Below are 23,698 nucleotides of genomic sequence, written 5' to 3'. Positions count from 1 at the left end.
TTTCTCATAGGCGTCATCTTTTCTCAGGTCCTCTGCTGGGCTGCTGAGAGGTTACCTTGAATGGAAAGCTGTTAAGAGGCTAGGCCACAGGCCTAGCAGAAGGAGCCTGGGCTGTTGGCAGAGGGGACCGGCACCCATCCTGCCCTCGCCCCAAAATGCCCCAGGACGTGGGTCGCCTCCTGGTGCCTTATTCACATGAGCACCTATCTCCATAGGAACACAGCAATGGCCCATCTCATCGTCCTGAAATTCCCAGCTGCCTGGGGTGAATATGAACCAGCCTGAGGCCTGAACCCGAGACAGTTCCTCCTGATTTGTCAGAAAACACAAGTGTGGTGATGAGTCAGTGTTGCACACTAGACACTTTTCTTACCTCTGCAAGTAATGGCTGAAAAGTCAGCATGTCGGGTTTTTGCTCCACACAGTTCTTAAGTCTCTCAAGCATTGCACACTGTGGAAGAAAAACTTGGAAGTTGTCTTCTTGAGTTTCCTAAGAAAGACATTCACAGTTAGAAACTATTTTTAATCACCCAGGCATCGGATACAAGATATTTTTACTTGGACATCCTTTCCTGTTTGAGAATGATCCAAGTTCATTCAATCACCACAAGTAACACACACACATCAGCTGCTGGCCTACGTCAGTAGTGTGCCAAGGTTTATTTTAGCTTGGGGGTTGTCCTCCCCATCAGGTCTCACCAGGTCCTTGAGAGTCCACACAGCAGGGAGCAGAGTGGCCTCACTTGCAGCAGGAGGATGGGGCTGGATACTCAAGAATCCCTGGAATCAGTATGAAACAACTGTTTTTAAGCTTCCGATAAACTGAACCCTGACTGCTGTGCTGATGAGGACAGGACCACTGGGACCCACAGCCACAGCCACAGAACACGCTGGTGACAGCTGCTCCGTCCGGGTCCTCCTTTCCCGTGGTCAGCCTGTAAGTTCGCTGGGAAGGTCAGTGTCACCTCAAGCTCTGCTTTTCCCTGGGAAGGGCTGTTATTGGGAGTCACCAAGTCAGCCACCGGCAGGAAGAGCATCACTAATGCTGTGGGCAAGTCTGATGCGGCAACATAATGGTGGGAGGGGGGAAATGTGTGAAAACAGAAACTAGAGAAGTGCAGGAACGTTCAAGTGTCAAATGGTGCGGTGGTCTCTGTCACTTGACAGGTGCTACCTGAGGCAAGTTAGGTCGGGCCCCGGCACCGGCCCTGCCCCGTTCTCTCTCACTCTGCTCGCTTGCGTCTGAGTGGACGGGAGTACCCTCTTCCTTGTTCCTCGAACGGTCACCACACGTGTGAGTTCCTTTAGCTCAGCTCAGCTCCCCAGCAAGAATGCCCCAGGACACCTCAGAGCCAGCAGCTGCAGCAGCGCCAGAGAGGCCATCACCTCACACTGAGAAACGGGGGCACCTTTCTCCCATGAGTGTGGGGCCAAACTGCATGAGAGCACACGTGTGAAGTGTATGTGGAAAGCAGAGGGCATTCAGTAAGTGACAGCAAAGCATTAATTACTAACGTGAACAAGAGAAGGGGACAGATCACCTCCCCTACACACATTCAGGTAAATGGCCTGAACGCTCCCTCTGACCACAGCCTCCAAAGGCTGAGCGAACAGATCGTGTCTGCTTAGAGCCTAGGGTGGCTGCAAACTCAGCTGAGGAAGGAGGTCCTGGCACAGCGGGGTCCTCGGCATGAACAGATAAACACCCTGTCCTGGGAGGGAAGCAAAGACAGGGCAGACGCGCAGGGCCCATGGAGCCTGCCCAGCTGGACCGTGCCGGGGGTCAGGCCAGTGCAGACACTGCAGTGCCAAGGGTGCCTGCTCCAACCAGGGCAGGCACTCTGGGTCACTAACTTGATGACAGGAATGTCTCCTGTTTCAGAGATATTCACGGACAGTGAGAGTTATTAATATTCCAACAGAAGTAACTGACCAGGGAATTAAAATACCTGCATTCGTCTGATCCTCTGGTCAGACCAATTATCACTAGGAAATTGCTCGGTAGACCACGAACCACAGCCAGGGGTTCTTCAAAGTTCCTGTAATTTAAACCCAAACATCGGGACGCAGCGCTGCCTGCAGGCCATGGTAACTTCTCACCCCCGTGTTTTAGGTTCCACCCCCAGAGCACACCCCTTTAGAGACTAACGACGAATGGTCACTTACGGATTGCTCTGTGCCAGACACTGCACGTTTTATAGGCCACACTACCACGTGCGGGAGGGACTGTTACTTTCCAAATGCCACCAAGGCTCAAAGACGTTAAGAGACTGGCCCAGGTCACACAGCTCCCCGGTAGAAGTTCAGGGATTCAAACAATGGTCCAACCCCAGAGTCTGAGAGCCACGAAACACTCTCCTTTAAGAGATTTTTCCTTCAGCTGGAGCCTGCAAGTTAGTAAAAGCCCACGATAGCTTATGTTAAACTGCTGCTGGGCGACATGTGATTTGAACTTCAGGATTCTCCAATACTGAAGGAAGTAAGTAGTACCTGTCCCCCAGTGGGTTCTGAGTGGTCCCTGAGCTAAGCCATCAGTGACTATAGCAGAGGGTAAGCATTCACACTGCACAGGACAAGCTGTGAAATGCCATCACATCTGCACAGGTCAGGTTGTTTTGGCAGCCAATTTTTTTTTTTAAAACTTCTTTTTAGAGATTTTCTTTCTTTCTTTCTTCCTTTTTTACCTGCAGCATTCTTGAGTGACACCCAGTTAAAGTCTGGGTAGTCCCCACATCTCCCAGCCACATGGCAAAGGCAGACAATGTTGTCGTTCTTTCTTTTTTAAATAGGTTTTTACTGATGTTTAAAAAATTTTTGTTCTTGATTTTAGAGAGAGAGGAAGGGAGAGGCAGAGATAGAAACATCGATGAGAGAGGACATTGATTGGCCGCCTCCTGCATGCCCCCCACTGGGGATCAGGCCCACAACCTGGGCCTGTGCCCTGACTGGGAATCGAACCGGCGACCTCTTGGTGCGTGGCTCAACGCTCAACCACTGAGCCACACCGGCCGGGCTGATTTTTCTTTTAAGAGGGGAAAGGAGAGAGAGACAGAAGCATCGCTGTGAGAGAGAAACATCGACCGGTGGCCTCCTGCACGCCCCCTACTGGGGATCGAGCCTGCAACCCAGGCACTTGCCCTGATTGGGAATGAAATCAGGACCTCTCACCCCATGGGACTACGCTCAATCCACTGAGCCACACCGGCCGGGCTTACAACGTTGTTGTTGTTCTTCTTGATTTCATTCTTCAAAGGTGCCCCATCGTCAAATGGGCTTCAGGTAGCTAACCAACCCTGCTGCCTTAAACACAAGTGACACTCGTGTCGTGTGCTGTGACACCTCGAAGGCCACACCAGCCACGTTTTGCTGACCTCTTGCTGACCAGTGCCTCTGGGTGCCCCTGTGGGTCATGGGCTGTCTCGGGGGCTGGGCAGGGCTGTCAGGAATACAAGAGGTGGTGGGAGCAACGGGAAAGGGTCACCATGTGGGAGGGTCACCCTGAGACCAGCCAGGTGAAGTAGTGGCCGGGGCACCACAGGTCCACCTACCTGTCCTCATCTGCACCGTGCGAACACACCCTGTACCCCAAGTGCAACAATGGGAAGAGGCTGTACCCCCAAGCCCCACACAAACTCACGCACTCCCCAGGCTATCTCAACCTGTCAACTGGACAGGACAGTGCCAGGCTGGCCTCACCCCACGCCCACGGCCTGAGGGGGCAGTCAGTCTATCCCTGCCGTTCTGCCCCTCCTAGAGCCGCTCCCAAGTTCTCCGACACAAAACCAGGTGTTCCATATGCGGCAGAAAACGAGCTTTTGTTTTAGTGGGGAGGCGAGACAATCGATGGAGTAATTAAGGACCCTGTGGAGGGAGCTCACTGGAAAGAAATGCTAAGGAGGAAAAGCAGATGGAGGGGGCAGAGGAAAGGGCAGCTGTTGTTCATGGTGGGAAGCCCCTTGTGCTTTGCGAACATGCCTGTTGGAGGTGGAGGCCACCAGGGCACCACACAAGGACACTGAACGGGAAGTTCAGTCATTTAAGAACTCACTATGTCCAGTGTGTCCTACAGAAAGCCAACGGGGTAAAGAACAAGCTATAAAGCCCACCAGATAAGCAAACCACCCAGGTCAGACTGAGGGCGAGAGGAAGACTTGAACTCCACTGCTGATGAAGCAGGAGGACCATGAATACCCTCCAGGAGATGCCCTCCCTCCAACCATCGCGCCACCTGGGATGTGGACGGCCAGCTTTCGGCTTCGTCTAAGCACACCTGAGCCGGCCTCCCCTCCCTGGAGCCAGCAGCGGGTCCCCTTACCACCTCTTCACCGAGGTCACGCACAAGGCTCTCCCCACGTAGCACGTACCCCTCAGGAAGCTTCAGAGAGTCCAAGGTGGAAAAGAGATCATCCTCGATCACCCTGTTTCTTGCACAGAGGCTGGAAATGCAGACCTGCGAGTACAGGGTCCAGAAAGCCTCTCCCAACCAGCCCACCCCGGCTGGCCCCAGAACAGAAAGGCCCGGTGACCACGGCCTCACCTCGCCTGGGCCCCACGACCCAAGATGACGGGGCATCTCGAGGGGGGTGGGGACCCTGCTCTCGGAGCAGAGGCCATGCCCTGAAGGTGACGGCAGTGCACGGGGACCTCAGAGCCAGCGCCCCAGGCACGTGGCCACCCCTACCGCAGTGCCAGCCTGCATGCCCTAAACCACACCGGGTGTTACGAGCAAGGCCAAGTCTTGAACCCCACTCCACTCACTGCCCATAATCAGGACATGGAGTACTTCTGGGTAAAGTACTCAACTTGGGACTTAGCTACAACAGCACACCAGGGCCATCTCCAATGATGTCCTCAAGGAAACACCATTCTCAGAAAGAACATGGAGTCTCCTCAGGCCAAGGAGAACCCGGGACGAGTGAGGGTCAGCACCTACCCTGTCCATACACGGGCACCTCAGCAGCTTCACAGGTACAGTCTCGCTGCCTCTCATGCCCGGCCAGACCCAGTGCTCCGCCTCCACCTGGTCTCCCTCGTACGGCTGGAAACCTCCGAGGCAGAAACCAGCACGTTATCTGGGACCGTGCAGTGTACAGGCCCTCTGAATGGACAATATACTGGTCACTCCTGCTCTAGCTCAGACACATGGCTTTCTCTGCTGCTGCGAGGGGCAAGTCTGTCTCCCTGTCTCCTCTAGACTCGTCTGGCTGCACAGCAGAGCAGAGCATGTTACAGACCAGCCCCCTCTCCTCAGCCCGACTCTCCCTGCCAGTCAGGACGGAGACCAGGTGGCCATATACCTGGTATACAGAGTCTCGGGATCTCACCTGATTGCAGATATTCCCATACTTTTCATAAAAAAAAAAAAAAACTCCAAGCATGCACCCTGGACCAGAAATCAAACCCGCGACCCTTCGGTGCCTGAGCCAAAGCTCTAGCCACTGGCCCACACTGGCCAGGGCCATAGCTGAAGCTCTGCAGCTCTGCAGGATTTTCTGTCTCCAGCTGGACCTCAGCTGAAGCCGCGCCCTGGGCCTGGGGAGGCAACAGCTCCCGCCCTGACAAACACCCTAGTTCCCGCCCTGGCCAGTGTGGCTCACTGGTTATAGTGCTGGCCCCCCCACCGAAGGGTCGAGGGTTTGATTCACAGTCAGGACGCGTACCTGGGTTGCAGGTTTCATCCCCTCCTGGGTGGGGGTGCATGGAGGAGGCAACCAGCGATGTGTCTCTCTCACATGGATGTTTTTCTCTCTCATTCCCCCTCCCCCCCTCCCTCCCACTCCCTCTAAAACTCAATGGGAAAAAATATCCCCATTGACAATTAACAAAAAAACAAACAAACAAATAACACTGTAGTTCCCGACCCTGAATCCTAGCAGGGGCGCTCCGAGGCCCAGCCAGGGGTGGAGAAGTGTGGCAGGGCCGGGCGGGAGGCGGAGGGCACAGTAGCTCCGAGGCGGGGTTGGGGGCCTGGGTCGAGGCTGCTCCCTGAAACCTCCTCCTGAGGAGGACATTGTAGATCCTCTGAAATCTGGAAGCTGTTACTTGAGACTGGAAACATCCCTGAGGTACAGGGAGACAACGACTGCCTCAAGGGCAATGAGCATCTCTGGTCCCCAGACTGAATCCTCTAAAACCATTTCCCCTAAAAGGAACCGAGCTTCCTTGGAGACAACAGCTGATGCAAGTCAGGGGAGGGATTGTACCAGCTGAGTCAGGACCAAAGGCTCATACCAGGAAGCACGTCAAAGACAAAAGTTTAACCTGAAGAAGCCCCCACAGGCCAATGACGGAGCAATTTAAACATTGAAAATATTAATGTCTGCTAAGGGTTAAAACATCAAATATATAAACACCTGGAGCTTAGGATGACACTCTAAAATTAAACACAATACCAAAACCAATGTACTGTCCACCTTTAGAGGGTCCCAAGAAAACAATTCATTGTGTTGGAAACTGGAAATACTGCGAAACAATTCAGTGTTCACCCTCCCTTCTGCGTGGACCTCAGGGCAACCTTGTAGTTGCTGACAGGAGGTTTGTTTCATAAAACCCAGCTAATAAATGCAGAGGCAGGTATAGAAGCAAAACATTACCCTTTTACAACCTTGAATGAAATGTAGATCTAGGCAATAATCTGGAAGAGACTACAAAAAGCATGAGTTAAAAGGTAGATGGCACACTTCATAATGGATGGATCTTGGTGACAACCCCTGAACCCAGTGATCAATATCAACGACTCCGGAGGAGAGACGAGAGGATGTCCAGAGTTTTCTACTGTATGCAACACTAAGGGAAGTACAACACAGCTGAGGCTCTCTTTCCCAAAAAACTGAAACTGAGCAAGATTTATACATGTAATCACCAATTTAAACCAGAGGGAGAGCCCTGGTCGGTTTGGCTCAGCGGTTAGAGCTTCGGCCTGCGGACCCGAGGGTCCCGGGTTCGGTTCCCGCTCAGGACACGTACCTCGGTTGCAGTGTGTCCCTGGCCCCGGCTGGAGTTGTGTGGGTGGCAGCCACTCGATGTGTCTCTGTCACGTCGATGTTTCTTTCTCTCTCTCCCTCCCACTCTATCTGAAGATAAATGCAAAAATGTCTTCGGGCCCTGGCCAGTTTTGCTCAGCGGTTAGAGCGACGGCCTTTGGTCCAGAGAGACCCGGGTTCGGTTCCCGCTAAGGGCACGTACCTTGGTTGCAGTTTGTTCCCGGCCCTGGTTGGTCATGTGGGTGGCAGCCACTCGATGTGTCTCTTTCACGTCGATGTTTCTCTCTCTCTCTCTTCCTCTCTCTCCCTCCCACTCTATCTGAATAAAAATTGGGAAAATGTGCACGGGTGAGGATGAAAAAAAAAATGTCTTCGGGTGAGGATAAAAATAAATAAATAAATAAATAAATAAATAAATAAAAAATAAACCAGAGGGACAGAATAAAAAACACACAGAGATACAACCTGGAATCTAGAGTTCAAATTCCACAGAACAAAGACCCTTTTGTTAAGCAAATAAGTGGAAGATTTAAAAGACAGGAGGCCAGCCCTGGCCGGTTTGGCTCAGTGGTTAGAGCGTCGGCCTGCGGTCCTGAGAGACCCGGGTTCGGTTCCCGCTAAGGGCATGTACCTCGGTTGCAGTTTGTCCCCGGCCCTGGATGGTCGTGCGGGTGGCAGCCACTCGATGTGTCCCTTTCACATTGATGTTTCCCTCTCTCTCTCTTCCTCTCTCTCCCTCCCACACTGTCTGTACAAAAAATGGAAAAATGTCCTCGGATGAGGATTAAAAAAATAATAAATAAATAAATAAATAATAATAAAAAAAAAAAGACAGGAGGCCATTTAGGTGAATTCAAGATTTCAGAGAAATTAAACTTAAAACCACACCGAGACACTCCCCACCACAAGCCTACAACAAAATAGAAAGAGAAAATGCCAAATTGTCTAATGCAGAGTAACTGTGACGATTATTACATTTCTGGTTTTACATTTATGATCTTCTCTCTTTTCTTAAGTAAATATCCTCTGTATATGGGGAAATACCTACTGAAGCATACTTTCCACCTAAATGATATGGCCCTGAACTAACATCACGCACCATGGGCTGATAGCTCAAGAAATGTCTCTTTCTTCTTCCTCAAAGTACTGGTTAAGAGTGTGGGTCTGGAGAGAAGACCAGGTCCAAACCCTAGTTCTGTCACTCTGTAAGTATGCATACTTTTACTTCTTTCAGTCACTAATTGCTTCACCTGCGAAACCCCAAACATATAGTACTGACTGTACACGTAAACAAGTTATTAAAAGAAAAAAGTATTGGCTCGTTTTGGTTTTTATAAGTGTAGACCAAAAATGAAGTTGTGTGGAAAGTAACCTCACAGGGTTATCTGATCAAAAATTCCTAACCGGGAACCTCATGGTAGATACTCACACCCTAGGTATCTAACCTCTTTAGTGAAAGGCTTATCTTTGCTTTAAGCAAGCCCTGTCCGTTGTTTCTGTGCGTCTAGGTTGATGTTCCTTTGAAATGACCCTTTCATATTCCTCCTTCTAAAGCCTGCAAGAGAACACATAACCTTAATGATCTTGTTATCCCATCTTGGTTTTGCTACCTCCCACTGAGGAGATAGAGGCAGCTGAGGCAGTGAGGGATGGGACCACGGGAAGGGAAGGCTGAGACTAGTGGGTAAGTTTGAGATGACTTGGAGCTCAGCACACAGACAGAACCAGTACACGGTATATCTGGAGGTTGATTCGGACTCTACAGATCTCAAAAGACAACTAAAATCAACAGGGGAAATTGTGCCTCCAAGGCCAGAAACCCACAGCCCCCATTTATAGAAATGCAAAGTAGAAGCTCCTGGAAGGAGCACAGGTCAATTATACAACAACAACAAACCCACAAAAAACTGAAAGGCTTGTTTCAGGCAAGAGGGGAATGGAGATTGATCGTATAGTTCCTATTTTGGGACCCTGATGAGTTTGCAAATGAATTTTATTTACTGTGAAAGAATATAGTGGTGGCGATTCTGAGTTATTCCAATGAATATACCTACTGGTTTCTGGGAGCAAGGCAACAGGATTGCTGAATGAGTTCTGCTGCAAAACTAGAGAGCATGTTTCTGTTGTAGAAAACCAGGTGACCTGCCCTGGCCGGTTTAGCTCAGCGGTTAGAGCATTGGCCTGCGGTCCAGAGAGACCCGGGTTCAGTTCCCGCTAAGGGCATGTACCTTGGTTGCAGTTTGTCCCCGGCCCTGGTTGGTCGTGCGGGTGGCAGTCGCTCGATGTGTCCCTTTCACATCGATGTTTCTCTCTCTCTCTTCCTCTCTCTCCTCCCGCTCTGTCTGAACAAGCAGTGTAAAAATGTCCTCGGGTGAGGATAAAAAAAAAAAAAAAAAGAAAAGAAAACCAGGTGACCTTAAAAAGGATTAAAGAAAACCAAGGTTGGATTTGGGGGTGACACCAAAAGCAAGCATAGGGTTACTCCAAAGGTGTTTCCCTTCCGCCTCACTAATAGTGTGGAAGAAGTTGAAACTGACAAAAAAAAAAAGAGAGAGAGAGAAAAACAAAGGGAAGCCACTAAGGCCCCTATGGATACCTGGAGTACTTAATTTTTTCTTAACCACACCCGACTACATTGTCTCTTCCCTGGGAGTAAAGCTTCTGCACAAATGTCAGGAATATATAACCAGTGCTTTTGTGTTTGTTTGTTTTCTTGTTGTTTTCTTTTTATCCTCACCCGAGGACAATTTTTTGCAATTATATTCAGATAGAGTGGGAAGGAGAGAGGAAGGGAGAGAGAAACATCAATGTGAGAGAGACACAACGAGTGGTTGCCACTCACATGACCCCAACGTGGCCGGGGACAAACTGCAACCGAGGTACGTGCCCTTAGCAGGAACCGAACCCGGGACTCTCTGGTCCACAGGCCGACGCTCTATCTGCTGACCAAACCGGCCAGGGCTCAATGCTTGTTTTTGAATCAGAACCTGTCCACTTCCAGCTAGGGAACGTTACGGGACAATATATATCTTTGCTAATCAACGCTGCCCCAATTCACTTGATAGGGCAAGATTTTAAAAATCAGTCATGCTCACATATGCTTTTTCCAGAAGGCTCATAGGAATTTAGAGCTAGATGACCTAGGGCTAAACCCAGTCAGATGGGAAACACATGCTTTAAAATGTATGGGTGTTGCCTCGGCAAAATTCCTTGAAAGGACCAATCGGAAGCTATCAAGGCATATATCTACCCCTAGACACAGGAGCCTCATTGGCCACCCACTTGGGCCCCTTCCCACTGTGGGGAGTCTGTCTATTTTCAAATAAACTTTGTTTTCACTTACCCCTTTGTCCGTGAACTCATTCTTTGATTTTGCAAGACAACAAACCCAGACCAGAACACCAAAACTTGGTTTCACCACCTTGATGTAATCTTCTTTCCATTCCGTCTTTTATATCAAGTGCATAAAGAAACTGCAAACTGTTACTTTCCTAAGCATTTCTCTCCGTCTGTGGAGATCTTGCTTCTAGGAGTATCCTCTGCTTAGCTCAAATAAAGTTTTGTAAAGGTTCTCTACAGGTTTGGATGTTCTTAGACGGACACAAGGAAAATGGTCAGACATTACATCACTTATAGATTCTACTGTAGACACATTGTGTTGTGGCGTGAGAGAATTGAGAGACCGCCAGAGCCAAATTAAAGTCAAATAGAGAGCAAAGCTGGCCGACGACTGATCCCTAGGTCTCAGAGATCAGCCCTGGGGCCTCCAAATGTTGTGGCACGCCAGAGTAGAAGAAAGACGACGAGAGAATTGAAGTCCAAATAAGAGCCGTTTATTAGCCGGCCAGCCGGCGTCTGATTCCAAACACCCCTGTGACAGAGTCTTCGGAATCAGCCTCGATATCCTTTATTACATGCCTCTCATACCTTACAGACAATAGGATCCTCTTGATATAATGTCCAGGGCCACTGCAATGCTCTATAGAATTAGTTTGCCTTACGAAGAACAGGAACACCCAGGTATTTCAGGTATTTCAAGGTACATTGGTCGCACTTAGCCCTGAGCTGCACAAACACAGTGCGAGGCTAATTCCTTGAGACTGTGGGGAAGGTCGGGTCTCTGACTCAAGACCTCCAGGCTCCGTGGACTCTGTCAGACAGGTAGCCGGCTCCCAACAATTTCTTGGTTCGGGGAGTATTTCCATTTACTGAGGTTATTTTGACTCAACGGGTTCAGATGGGGCACACAGTGACTTTCCCAATCCTCAATTATGGAGCAGCCCAAGAATGTACCAACCATCAGTTATGGGGTTATAAACATGCCAGCACAACTGGGATAGGCAGCTCGCTCTGAGCCCTGGAATGGTGAAAAACAACAACAACTACAACAACTCTGTGTGCTTCAGTTTACTCCTGTGTAAGATGGGGAAAACAATCGTCCTTACCTCATGGGTCTGTGGAAAAAATTATATAAAGGGAACCAGTTCAAAATGGAGCTGGAGCCCTGGCCGGTTTGGCTCAGCGGTTAGAGCATCGGCCTGTGGTCCAGAGAGACCCGGGTTCGGTTCCCACTAAGGGCACGTACCTCGGTTGCAGTTTGTCCCCGGCCCTGGTTGGGTCGTGCGGGTGGCAACCACTCGATGTGTCCCTTTCACGTCGATCTTTCTCTCTCTCTCTCTCCCTCACACTCTATCTGAACCAAAAACAAAAACAAAAACTGTCCTCAGGTGAGGATTAAAAAAAATGCAAAATGGAGCTGGATCTGCCACCCGGAAGGAACTGCCTTGCAAGCTTTATTCCTCAAATACTTGGAATGTTCAACCTGGGCAAAATAACCTTTGGACTGGACTTAAAGCAGCACTGTATTGCAAACAACTCTGCAAAGGTAACAGAAAAGCAGACATTATGACTATGGGAATGAAAACTGAAGGCCTTCTGTAGAATGAGCATCACTATGTCAGATTATCTGAATCAATAGAAATCCGTCCTTAGTAGATTACCACCCATAGAAATTCCTTGGTTTTATTATGTGTGGAAGAAAAGGGGGTGCTGTAATAGATCATAAATTCTTATTTTTATTGTTGTTGTTTTTTGTTTTCTTTGTTTTTCCAATTTTCATTAATTTATTTTTGTTACAGATGTTTCTCCTTTCCCCCCCTAGACCCCCTCCTCCCCATCCTACCCCACCCGCAGACCCCCTAGCATTGTTGTCTATGTCCATTGGTTATGCACAAATGCATATAAGTTCTATGGTTCATCTCATCCACCCCCCCCCATCCCGCTACTCTGAGGTTTGTCAGTCTCAACCATACTCCTTTCTATGTCTCTGGGTCTATTTTGTTCATCAGCCCACTTTGTTCACTATATTCCACAAATAAGAGAGATGATGTGGTATTTGTCTTTCTTCGATTGGCTTATTTCGCTTAGCATAATCCTCTCCAGGTCCCTCCAGGTCCTCTCAAAAGATAAGAGATCTTTCTTTTTTTTTTTTTTTTATCCTCACCCGAGGACATTTTTCCATTTTTTGTTCAGGTAGAGTTGGAGGGAGAGAGAGGAACAGAGAGAGAGAGAGAAACATTGATGTGAAAGGAACACATCGAGTGGCTGCCACCCGCACAAGCAACCAGGGCCGGGGACAAACTGCAACCGAGGTATGCACCCTTAGCGGGAACCGAACCCGGGTCTCTCGGGACCGCAGGCAGATGCTCTAACTGCTGAGCCAAACCGGCCAGGGTGTTTTCTTTTTTTTTTAATGTAGGGTTTTTTGTTTTGTTTTCTTCAGTTTCTGTAGTTTGGGCCAATAGAACCAGTGAACAAAGAGATTTCTATGCTGGGCTCTTTGTTAAGGAGTCAGCCCGCCTGCACCCAGGCGTATGCAGTAAAGCCATTTGGCTCTACACTGGCCTTGCTTGTGGCTCAGACCTTTTATTTGGTGCAGAAACCCTGGAGGCCTGTGAGGATCCCACACAGGGGGCAACCAGTGGCCTCCCATAGTCCTCTGGGCTTCCTGTTGGACGGGGATGGATCAGGTCCTCAGCCGGATACCGGACCTCACACCTTTCCTGCCAATCCAGCATCAACACAGGTCACTAATTTACTGGTGAGTGTTTATTGTCTACCTGTCTCATTCTCTGGGCTGTCTCGTTATCCCCCGCCCGGGACACGAGAGCCAGGTCGCTTGGGCACTCCTGTGTGATCTTCCCTCCAAGAATCCAGCGCTGGTCGGGACAAGCTCCACGGGAACCAGGTTCCCTCAGCTCAGTGTATATCTAGGGACGCCTGATATAGGTGAGTTGCACATCTCTCTACTCTAGGGGAGAAGCGGGGATGCCTTCTCCTTCCACTAGTGTATCCGTCGGACCGCTAGGCCACGACATCTCACACCGCAACATGGGAAACGCTCAACAACACTCCTAGCATGTCTCCCAAATATCTACAGACCCTAGGGCTCGCTCAGGACCTATGGCCCAAGTGACTCATTTTTTTCTGCAACACTCCGTGGCCTCCATACAAATTAGACAATGGGTCACAATGGCCTGAGAACAGCGCCTTCAATTTCAACATTCTCACTGATCTAGACAATTTCTGTCGAAGGCAAGGAAAATGGTCTGAGGTTCTGTACATCCAGATCCTTTTGCACTCAGATCACACCCTTTTTTATGCAACTCTTGCTCCCCTCCCAGATCTTCCTGCTGCACTCTAACCTTCCCAAAGCACCCTCTGAAGACAGCACGCTAACTTCTTCTGTTTCCTCCTTTGCCCCAGCGATCTTACTTCACCACCTCCTCCTTCAGCCCTCGACCTCCAGCCCCATCTGTGGGCCCCCACCCCACCCTGAACCTCCTACTCTGGCTCACACACGCGATCAGGACCCATCTCTGGTCCCTACCAGCCCCCGACCTTGGCCTCCGTTTCCGAATGCCCGCCCGAGAGAAGCAGCGGGAACTGAAGAGACTGTCAGAGTTTATGTCCCCTTCTCTCTCTCAGATTTGTCCCAAATATATACAAACTAGGATCCCTTACTCTGAAATCATCCAGGAAAAGAATGAAAACCCTAAAACCTTTTGCCCCACCTTACACAAGCTATGAGAAGATAGAATAACTAGCCCAGAAGGGACTGCCACTATAAACCTGAGATTTCTCTCAGTGGGCCCCGGACAAAAACTTAAAACTGGCCCTCAAACCCCTCACGGGGAACTTCTAAATCTAACCTTTAAGGTGTTCAGTAATCGCGATGAAGAGGCTACACAGCAAAGAACAGCAGAATTCCAAATGCTGACATCTGCCATCAGAGCCTCCACTAATCAAAGGGGTCAGCAAACTTCCTTCAGGTGACAGAAAAAGGACTCCCACCAGGATCAGCACAGCAGACCCCCAGGTCCCTGCTTTAAATGTAATCAGACTGGCCAGTGGGCGAGACAATGCCCCAGCCCCCGACCACTGCCTAAGCCATGTCCTCAATGTGGAGGCCCCACTGGAAGTCAGACTGTGGACAGACTGCGCAGGGTTGGTCCTCATCCCTTCCTCGGGCTGGCAGATTGGGAAGTCTGGGCCTTGATCTGATTGGCCTTGCACCTGAAGACTGAAGGTGCCCAGGAACGGACGCCCCAATCATCACCTCGAACTCCAAACCTCGGGTAACTCTGATGGCAGAGGGCAGGCCAATTTTATTTTTAATTAATACCGGGGCAACCTACTCTGCCCTCCCCAAGTTCAGGGGACCTCTTCCACACTCTGGGGTTTTAGTTTTGGAAATCGACAGCCAAACATTACCACCCAGGGCAACCCAGACACTCCCTTGTTCTTTAGGCTCCTTCTACCTTTCTCCACTCTTTTCTTACATTACCAGCCTGCCCCACCCCCTTGTTAGGGTGGGACATTCTGTCTAACCTCCATGCTACTTTAACCTTTACTCCTCTCCCCATCAACCACTCTCATTCTTTACTTTGTTTCCTCCAATCTGCTTCCTGTCCTAACAAAAGCCCCTAGTACCCCTCCTCCCCTTGTGGGCCACCACTGAAATACCACTACTCTAATCAGTTTTCTCAATGACCCAGGGAGGCTGGGGAGGGGGGCGAGCCCTGAGGGGCTCTCGCTTCTGGCACCAAGTGCTCAGCTTTGCCAGCTGGGCGTGGCCTGCTCTGGGAAAAGTGCTAGTGGGGAGTTTGACTAGGGTGGTACACCTGTCAATCAATAAACACAGGTGTCCTAAGGCAATCTCAGGGAGGACAGAAACCTGTGAAGCAGAAAAATAAAAACTCCCTTGATCTTGATTCTCAGTATGAATACAGACCATGAAAATAGACACCACGTATACTATCTCTCACTATAACCTTATGAGGGGTGAGGGGCGTCTGTAAACTAACTATTCATAATATGCCTAACCCCTACAATAAAAATTTATATATGCAAGCTCAGAGGGACTTGATGCAATACCAAAAAAAAAAATCATACCAAAAAAATTAGTCACTATCCAGGATGTAGTTCTGTGATGGCACTAGCCCTCTCCTCCCTCTATCATGGTTTAATATTTGGAACCTTACTGTGTGGGTGTATCAAACACCTCCCTAGGCCCAAATATGACTGGGCTGCTTTGCCTACCAGCGGGGATGATGTTTTTAGGTGCACTAGACATTGCGGCTCCCCGAAGAGCAATTGCTATTCAATGCCTGAACCCAGAAAAATAGGATGGCTTATGGGCAATAGGATATGTCACCCCAGCCAATACCCTAATCCACTTCTTCATCCCTAATTCAACTTCATCAGGCCCTGAGCCCAGAAGCCATCATAGGACAAAAAGAAAAGTGGGACACCTCATAATAGGAGTCACTTGTGATGGCATAACAGCAAAAAACATAACCACCACCATGGAAAATATAAATTAAAATACAGGTAAAAATTTCAAGCTTCTTTCAAAACCCTCGACTCTCTTGCCTGCATGGTAATAGATAATCATATTACACTAGATTATTTCCTAGCTAAAGATGGGGGCTTTGCCTTGATCCAGTCTGATTTACTCATGTGTAGTGCCTAATCTGTTTGGAGGGACTTTTCAGACCAGCTGTCTTGCTACCCGTGTTCCCACCTAAACCTGCATGTCAACACCATCCCCCACTCTGGGAAGGGAGACAGTGGGGGGTGGAAGCTTTTTATGCCAATATAAACAATAAAGTTTGAAAGCACTCAGACCAAGATAATTAGAAAAATGATATTGAATACAAGGTGGCATTAGACTTATTATTATGACCAGACTACCCACCTAGGTTATACCAAGCTTACTCAACTCCTGAGAGGCAGGCAGTGTCCAGTAAGGTCACAGGGAAAGGGAGAAGGCGGAGGAAAGCAGGAATGTGTGGGTCTGAATAGGGAGGAGGAGAAGGAAAATTGGGGGGTGTGCAGACTGCAGATAGATTGAGCAAGCTCTCAGGTTCATGTCAGGGGAAGAACTAGGAAAGTTGCAGAGGGTCTATGCAAGTTAAAAAAGAATTATGCAGAGGAAATAAAAAGAAAGGATAAAAGAAAGGGACATACCTATTACAGAAAGACAGGACATTGGAGGAGTACTCAAGAAGAGAACAAAACAGGACACTGAGAGAGGGAGAGCGTGCCCTTGGTAATGGAATAACAGTCTGGGATGTAGTCAAGGGAGTAGCAGGTTTAGGCTACTCCTGACCCTTGGAGCAGACAATGGCCCCGCCCTTATAGCAAAGACATCACAGGATATCTCTAAGGGGTTAGATATAAATTGGAAGCTCTATTGTGCTTACCGCCCACAGAGTGCCAGGCAGGTAGAGCGCATGAACAAGGACCTTGAAGGAAACCTTAACCAAATTTACTTTAGAAACTGGTGAATACTGGACCACTCTGCTCCCCCTCCACCTCTTACAGTTCTTGCAGGCCCTGCAGTCCACCCAGAAAGCTGTCCCTAAACATGTCTGCGATGCCTGCCTGTGCCCACCTCAGACTCTCTGTACCCCTTCCAGCCCGGGGAATCGATGTGCGTAGAGAAGTTCACCACCCAGGGACTAACTCCGGCCTGGAAGGGACTATCCACTGTCACCCTGCCTGCACCAAGGGATATCAAGGTCAACGGCATCCCCATCTGGCAGCACCATTCCCGGCTGAGGGGGGAAAAGCAAAATGGACGGTTCAGGCCTCTCCAGATAATACTCTTGCATTTATGGGGACTTTGATTTTTCTGGTTATGACTCTTCAGGGGAATCCTTATAGACCTGGGCCCCAATGGAACTGGGAACTTAGGAATGGAGTATCGGGGGAGGTCTTAAGAAATGTTATGACAAAGGAAATAGCAAAACCTGTCTTCAACCTTGATCCATGTGACTGCTTAAGGGGGCCGTCGGGGTCACAAAGGTCCCTGATGTCTGGGTCACATATGGAGGGGTTAGCCCCCAACTAGAAGACACCCCAGCAAGAAGCTGTGGAACATGTGCTGCAGAATGGGAACTGCAAGGGATAGGCTTTTTAGGAGTCCACGTCAACCCCACCCCTGCAGGAAGTAGACAAAGAGAAACTTTGCCCTTTTCCCTTTTTTATCATTATAAGGTTTGAATGAAAGGGTTAATAATGTTTTAACAGAATTAAACTCCACGCCGACCAGTTATTCCTGCACGTAAACACCGGAGCAGTTTTCAAAACACCTGGGACTGACACCCCGAGGAACCATAAGGATAAGGGGTTAATGGTGGCCCTGGGAAACTTGAAGGGACCCTAAAAAGAATGAGATTAATGATGGCCTAGACCTCTGCTGAAGCAGACTCCTTACCTGAGACAACTTGTCTCAGTCCTGACACCAGTTACCCGATGCCAAGAAAACGTGGGTGTTTTTTTTTAAATGTAGTTTTTTTTGTTTTGTTTTGTTTTGTTTTGTTTAGTTTCTGTAGTTTGGGCCTATAAAAACCAGAGAACAAAGAGATATCCATGCTGGGCTCTTTGTTAAGGAGTCAGCCCGCCTGCACCCAGGCGTATGAAATAAAGCCATCTGGCTCTACACTGGCCTTGCTTGTGGATGTGATCTCCCGCCGGCTCAAACCTTTTAATCATAAACTCTTAACTAGGCAGGTCATGGCGAGTAATCATGCCCCAGGCCTATAACTTCTTTTACCCTTACTGGGGATAGAACCCGCACCCAGGCTTGTGCCCGGACCAGGAACTGACCCAGTGCAGGGACAATGCTCAACCAACTGAGCCAGACAAGTCAGGGCCAGGCCTGTAACTTCTTTAGTGAAAGTTTTTGTGGTTACTGTTTTGTTAATCCTCATCCGAGGATATTTTTCCATTGCCCTGGTCAGGGAAACCTGCGACCCACACACGTGCCCCGGCCCATAATTGAACCTGGGTCCGCAGGCCAGTGCTCTAAAACGCTAAACCAAACCAGTCAGGGCTACTGAAAGGTTTTTAAGCCAGCCCTGTCCATTGTTCTGTGCGTCTAGGTTAACACACCTTGAAATGCCAAAAGTAATACCCTTCCCTCAAGGCAGGAGCACCCTTAAGAGGGCATATAATCTTGTTTATTATCCTGTAATGCAATTGCACCTTGCTCTCTCCCACCTTCTTGTAATCTTTCTTATGTTCCCTCCTCAATTTCAAATGCATAAAAGAAACTGCAAAACTGCCCTGCCTCCACTGCATTTGACATCTTACTCCCTGGCACATGTCGTCATTTTGGCTCAAATACACTCTTATAAAATTTCTCTACAGGTTTGCCCATTTGTTTTACGCTGACACGTGTAATTCGTTCCCTTCCCTTTCTCATAAAATACCCCTTGCTTTCATCTCCTAATCAGAACACGATTTGGGTTTCTGCCTGAATCAGTGCTTTGTAAAGAGTGTGGGGAGGAAGATAATTTCTTCTACCTCCGACGTTCTTCTCGTTGGTCTAACGTACAAATAGACATGAGAGCGATTAGCAAGAGAAACTAACCAAATTTAGTACATATGTATGTGTGGGAATCCCACATACATAAGAGAGTCAGAGATCCCCACATGCACCACAGGTTCAGAGCTAGAGAGGGGGACTGAGGTATATAAGGCATTCTGAACTAGGGATACGTTAATGCACCTTGGGGGCTTCAAAGGGTTACTGTAGGATGATAAGAAGAAGAGATGTTGAGTAAATACAAGTTTTCCCTGCCATATAGGTGGGTCAAAGAGTGAAGGCTGATAATCTCTTACTATGAGATTCAAGTTCTTCTAGGTACTTAAAGGGACAGGCAGAACTTTCTCTTGAGCCTGAAGCCGGTATTACCTTTAGCTGAAAACAACCTGCATACCACGGAGGCACATCTTGGGGTGACTCGTTCTGGACCCTCACAACAGCTATTCTGTTGTATCTCAAATAAATGTTTCTTACCTCTCACTGTGAACTTTCGTCCTGAGGTTAACAGGTTTTTGTTTTGACAATTAACTGAACTAATATGTGAAGACACTTAGAACAGTGTGAGGTACACGGGATCAGAACAATAAATGCTACAGTTTTTATACATATATGTAAGTTCAGATTCTTACAGTTTTGATAATTTTAGAAAAAGTCGTCATGTGACTTCAGTAAAGCTTGTCACTCAGTAGTCAGCTCAAGTGTCACGCCCTGAGAAGGAGCTGTACGGACCACCTTTACGAATCACAGTCCTCGTCATTATCTACTCAATAAATTTTATTTTCTCCAAAGCACTCATCCCCATATAAAATGGTCCTGCTTACTGATGTGTGTACTTGCTCACTGCCAGCTTTCCCAGGCTAAATGGAAAGCTCCCCAGGATCACTGCACTGTCCTGTTCACTGTGTTACGTCTCCGGCAACTACTTCAGCGGCTGCTATGGGTTGAACTGTGTCTCCCAAACAAGGACACGTCGAAGTCGTGACCCCAGGACCTCAGACCGTACCTTTACTTAGAACTATAGTTGTCACAGATGTAATTAGTTATGATGAGGTCATCCTGAACCCACGGGAGTGGTGTCCTTATAGGAAGACAGCCACGTGAAGACGCCATGTGATGACAAGCAGAGGATGGAGCCGCACAGCTGCAAACGAGAAATTCAGAGATTGTCAGCAAACCACCAGAAGCCTGGCAGCAGCACAGAGAGATTCCCCCGACAGGTTTCAAGGGAGCATGGCCCTGGCAACACCTTGCCTTCAGGCTTCTCACCTCCATAACTGGGAGACAACACATTTCTCTTGTTGAAGCCACCCAGCCCCCAGTGCTCTGTTATGGCCGCCTTGGGAAATGAGTGCGGTCCCTCACGTGTGAAACACTGAACAATACTACTGAAAAAGGAAGAACTGAAACTGTCAGCGGTGCTGGGGATCAGCAAGACCAGGCTCTCGTCTCCCGGAGGAGAGATTTCAACACGAGAGCCGGTGATTGCAGCAAGTGGCGAAGCTTTATTCAAGCAACAGTACATCCGTGGGGCTCTCTGAGGGGCAAACCCCAATGAGGTGAATGAGGTTCGAGGGCCCCGAATGGGTCTAGGTCCCGGCTTCTGTCTTATGTTTGCCCTTCCCACAATTTGTCCTAATATTCCTACACCATTGTCCTTCAGCTGGTGGGCTCCCTGGAATTTCCTGGGTCTGCTTAGCTGGTGCGCTTCTTAGAATTCCCTGCGCTTATTGATGTCTTGCAAGATACTGTCCTTTCGGTGCTGGGAGTCGACTTTACTGCATTTCATTTCCCTGTTCTTGTCTAACTCTGACGGCTGTTTTTGTTTTCTGTTCTCACCTTCCCTAGTTTATTTGAGCAGGGGTTTTGGTCAGTTTGTCCTCTCTCTGCCCTGCTCATATGTATCAAAGAACTACCTACTCTAACATTACATTTCCGACCGGCTGGGAGCAGACACATATATTTAAAGGTGAGATGCAGAAGCCGGCACCAATATTAAACCCCAAAAGATTAAAAAATTTAACCACAGTTCCTTGCTCCACAGAGGTGCTTTTCACACTTGGATAAGTAGCACAACCAACAGGAGAAACTGTTCAAAATGTGCACATCTCTGACCCAACCACCCTGTTTTGGATACAGCAGAGCATAGGTAGGCCCAGGAATCTGCTATCTTTTTTTCTTTTTAATTCATCACCTGAAGATATTTTTTCTATTAATCTTCAGAATCTTCAGATAGAGTGGGAGGGAGGGAGAGGGAGAGAAAGGGAGAGAGAAACATTGACCTGAGAGGGACACATCGACTGATTGCCTCCCACACGACCCCGACCAGGGCAGGGGACGAACCGCAACCGAGGTACCTGCTATCAGCCGGAATCAAACCCTGGACTCACTGGCCTGCGGGCCGAGGCTCCACCACTGAGCCAACGCGGCCAGGGCAAATCTGCTACCGTAACAAGCACCCCCTGACAATTTCAGTGAAGTGTTCTGAGGACCACACTTGGAGAAATCCTGACCTAAACAGCTAACATTTGTGTAGCATTACTTTCACGTCTATCATGTAGAGTTTCCTGGTATCCGGGGTGGGGGTGGGGCTCCATTAATGTAATTACTCGAAAGTGCACCGGTTCTTCCCTCCTTCCCACAACCACAGATTGTTTTCCTACATGGGATCACACTTAAACTCCGCAATGTTCCTGGGCGGTCAACAGCAATGGGTATTGTTATACTGCTGTACAGAAGATGCTGAAGGAAAGGGTAGTGACTTACCTGAAGAGTCCCAATGATGGGACTCCTCACTCTTGCTCCAGGAACCGTCTAGCACACTTGACATCACTCCTGGTTCTTGTCTACAGCTCCTTCTTCTGGGGCCCAGACTCCACACCCTTCTCTGACATTCCACTAGAAGGGAGAGTCAGGGGAAAAGACAGCACATGGAACAGAGAGGGACGTGAGAGGATGGGAAAGCACATGAAATGCAGGGAAAGGGGTGAGGATGTGCTTCCTGTCCCACTCAGTTCACTAGAAGCTGTGCAATGATGCTTTGCCTCTTCCCCAGCTGAGCACACAGACCCTCCCCTCACAGCAGTGACGTTGAAGCTCACACATGGTGGAAATGTGGGCTCGTCCCTGTTGGCTGTTACATGTCCCAGTGTTCTCTCTGGTAGTCAGGCTATGATGGTAATGCCAGAGGTATCACACTGACAGAATGAAGAGGCAAAGTGGGAATGGGAACTAACATTGGGTGAGGGCACACTAGATGCCACACGTTGTAGGCTGTGTTAGTTGCAGACTTTTTCTCTTCGGTTCCTCAAAGAGATGCTCTGAGGTGGGATTCATTACTTCCTTTCTATAAATTTGGAGATAGTCTCAGAGAACAAAGTACATGTCCAAAGAATCCCAAGGAGATGTCAAATGGAAACAGCAGCCAACTTGACGGCTCTTTCATTGGCCAATTCTGTGACAATTTGAGCATCAAAGTAAATCATTATAGTGTCAGATAGCTACACTTAGAGCAGAATAGAAACCTATGAGTCATAATGACATAAATAAATAAATAAATAAATAAATAAGGAGAAGAGAAAGTTCTACTTCCAGTCAAATTTCAATTAATAAAGAATGAGAAAACCAGAAAAGCAATATTTGACACATATAGCAATAGGTGATTCGGGCTAGAGGATAAAATGATGCTCAATCTGGGCCAAACCCCACTACAGTCAGGACTCACTATGGTAACCATGCTAGCTAAGTGAAGCTGGGAAAAAAACAACTACTACTACTGTTATTTGGTTCCTATGGTGTACTAGGAATTAAATAGGACGGACATTTATCACAGTAATTCAACTCCAGTATTCCTCACGAGAATGACTCCTGGCAGCTTCCACAATCTACACACATACAAATATACTTACTCATATACGTACATGCCCTCTCCTTCTATCTGTCTCACCATCCAAGATCCCAGGAATTCATTGAGGTGGATTTGCAGGGGGACAAAAGAAACCGACACAATTCAGCTGGTTCAATTCTAACCACACATATCAAGTTGCAAATTACCATAAGTATTTTCTTTGAGTGATGGATTTTTCTGGAGATGACCTGTAGAATTTTCTGTGTGACATTATTCTCCCTGGTATCAGCACATTACCAATAATGCCTAGAAACTGATATAAAAACACAGTCAAATTCATGTTGCGCATCAAGTATCTTTTCAATTCTAGAATAGCCTGTGCTGTTGACCAAAAAGATCATGCAATGGTTGTTATTAAACATCGGACAGCTGACAGTTCAGTAAAAATATAATATTTGGGAATTGTGTTGGCAAATAATGCCTTTTACAATAGTATCAAAAAGTATGAAATAATTATGGATGATCTCTCTACAGATATACAAATCCTGTTCATTGACCACTACAAAACACTGCTCAAAAAAATTATAGAAAATCTAGATAAATGGAGAGAAAACTATCTTGGTGGTTCAGCAGACTCTATATTGTTAAGATATCACTTCCCCCCAAATTGATCTATATAGTCAATGCAATCCCAATAAAAATCTTAGTGAATATTTTTAAAGAAATCAACAGACCCATTCTAAAGTTCATGTAGAAATGCAGAGGACCTAGGTTATGAAAAATAACTTTGAAAAAGAAAAATAAAGTTGGAGAGTGCCAGGATTTGAAGACTCATTATAAACCTACCATAATCAAGGTAGTGTGGTATTATCCATTAAAACTAAAATTTGATACCATTCTATCCTCACGAGAACTGCTAAAAATAAAAAGACTGACCATACCATGCATTGTCAAGGTTGTGGAGGGCAAAAGTCA

General features: G+C 48.0%; 1 long non-coding RNA gene across 1 annotated transcript; it reads right to left on the bottom strand.

The window, feature by feature from the left end:
• Positions 1 to 378: 378 nt before the first annotated feature.
• Positions 379 to 23,038, bottom strand: LOC118636486. The gene is made up of 4 exons (XR_004960658.1): positions 22,930 to 23,038; positions 21,643 to 21,774; positions 19,883 to 20,020; positions 379 to 490 (listed from the first exon to the last, which is right to left on the bottom strand). It is a non-coding gene; the product is annotated as an uncharacterized LOC118636486 (long non-coding RNA).
• Between the last annotated feature and the right edge of the window lie 660 nt (positions 23,039 to 23,698).

The sequence above is a fragment of the Molossus molossus genome, unplaced genomic scaffold (assembly GCF_014108415.1).
Source record: "Molossus molossus isolate mMolMol1 unplaced genomic scaffold, mMolMol1.p scaffold_m16_p_2, whole genome shotgun sequence".
Lineage (NCBI taxonomy): Eukaryota > Metazoa > Chordata > Mammalia > Chiroptera > Molossidae > Molossus > Molossus molossus.
This window is presented reverse-complemented; position numbering and strand designations above follow the sequence as displayed.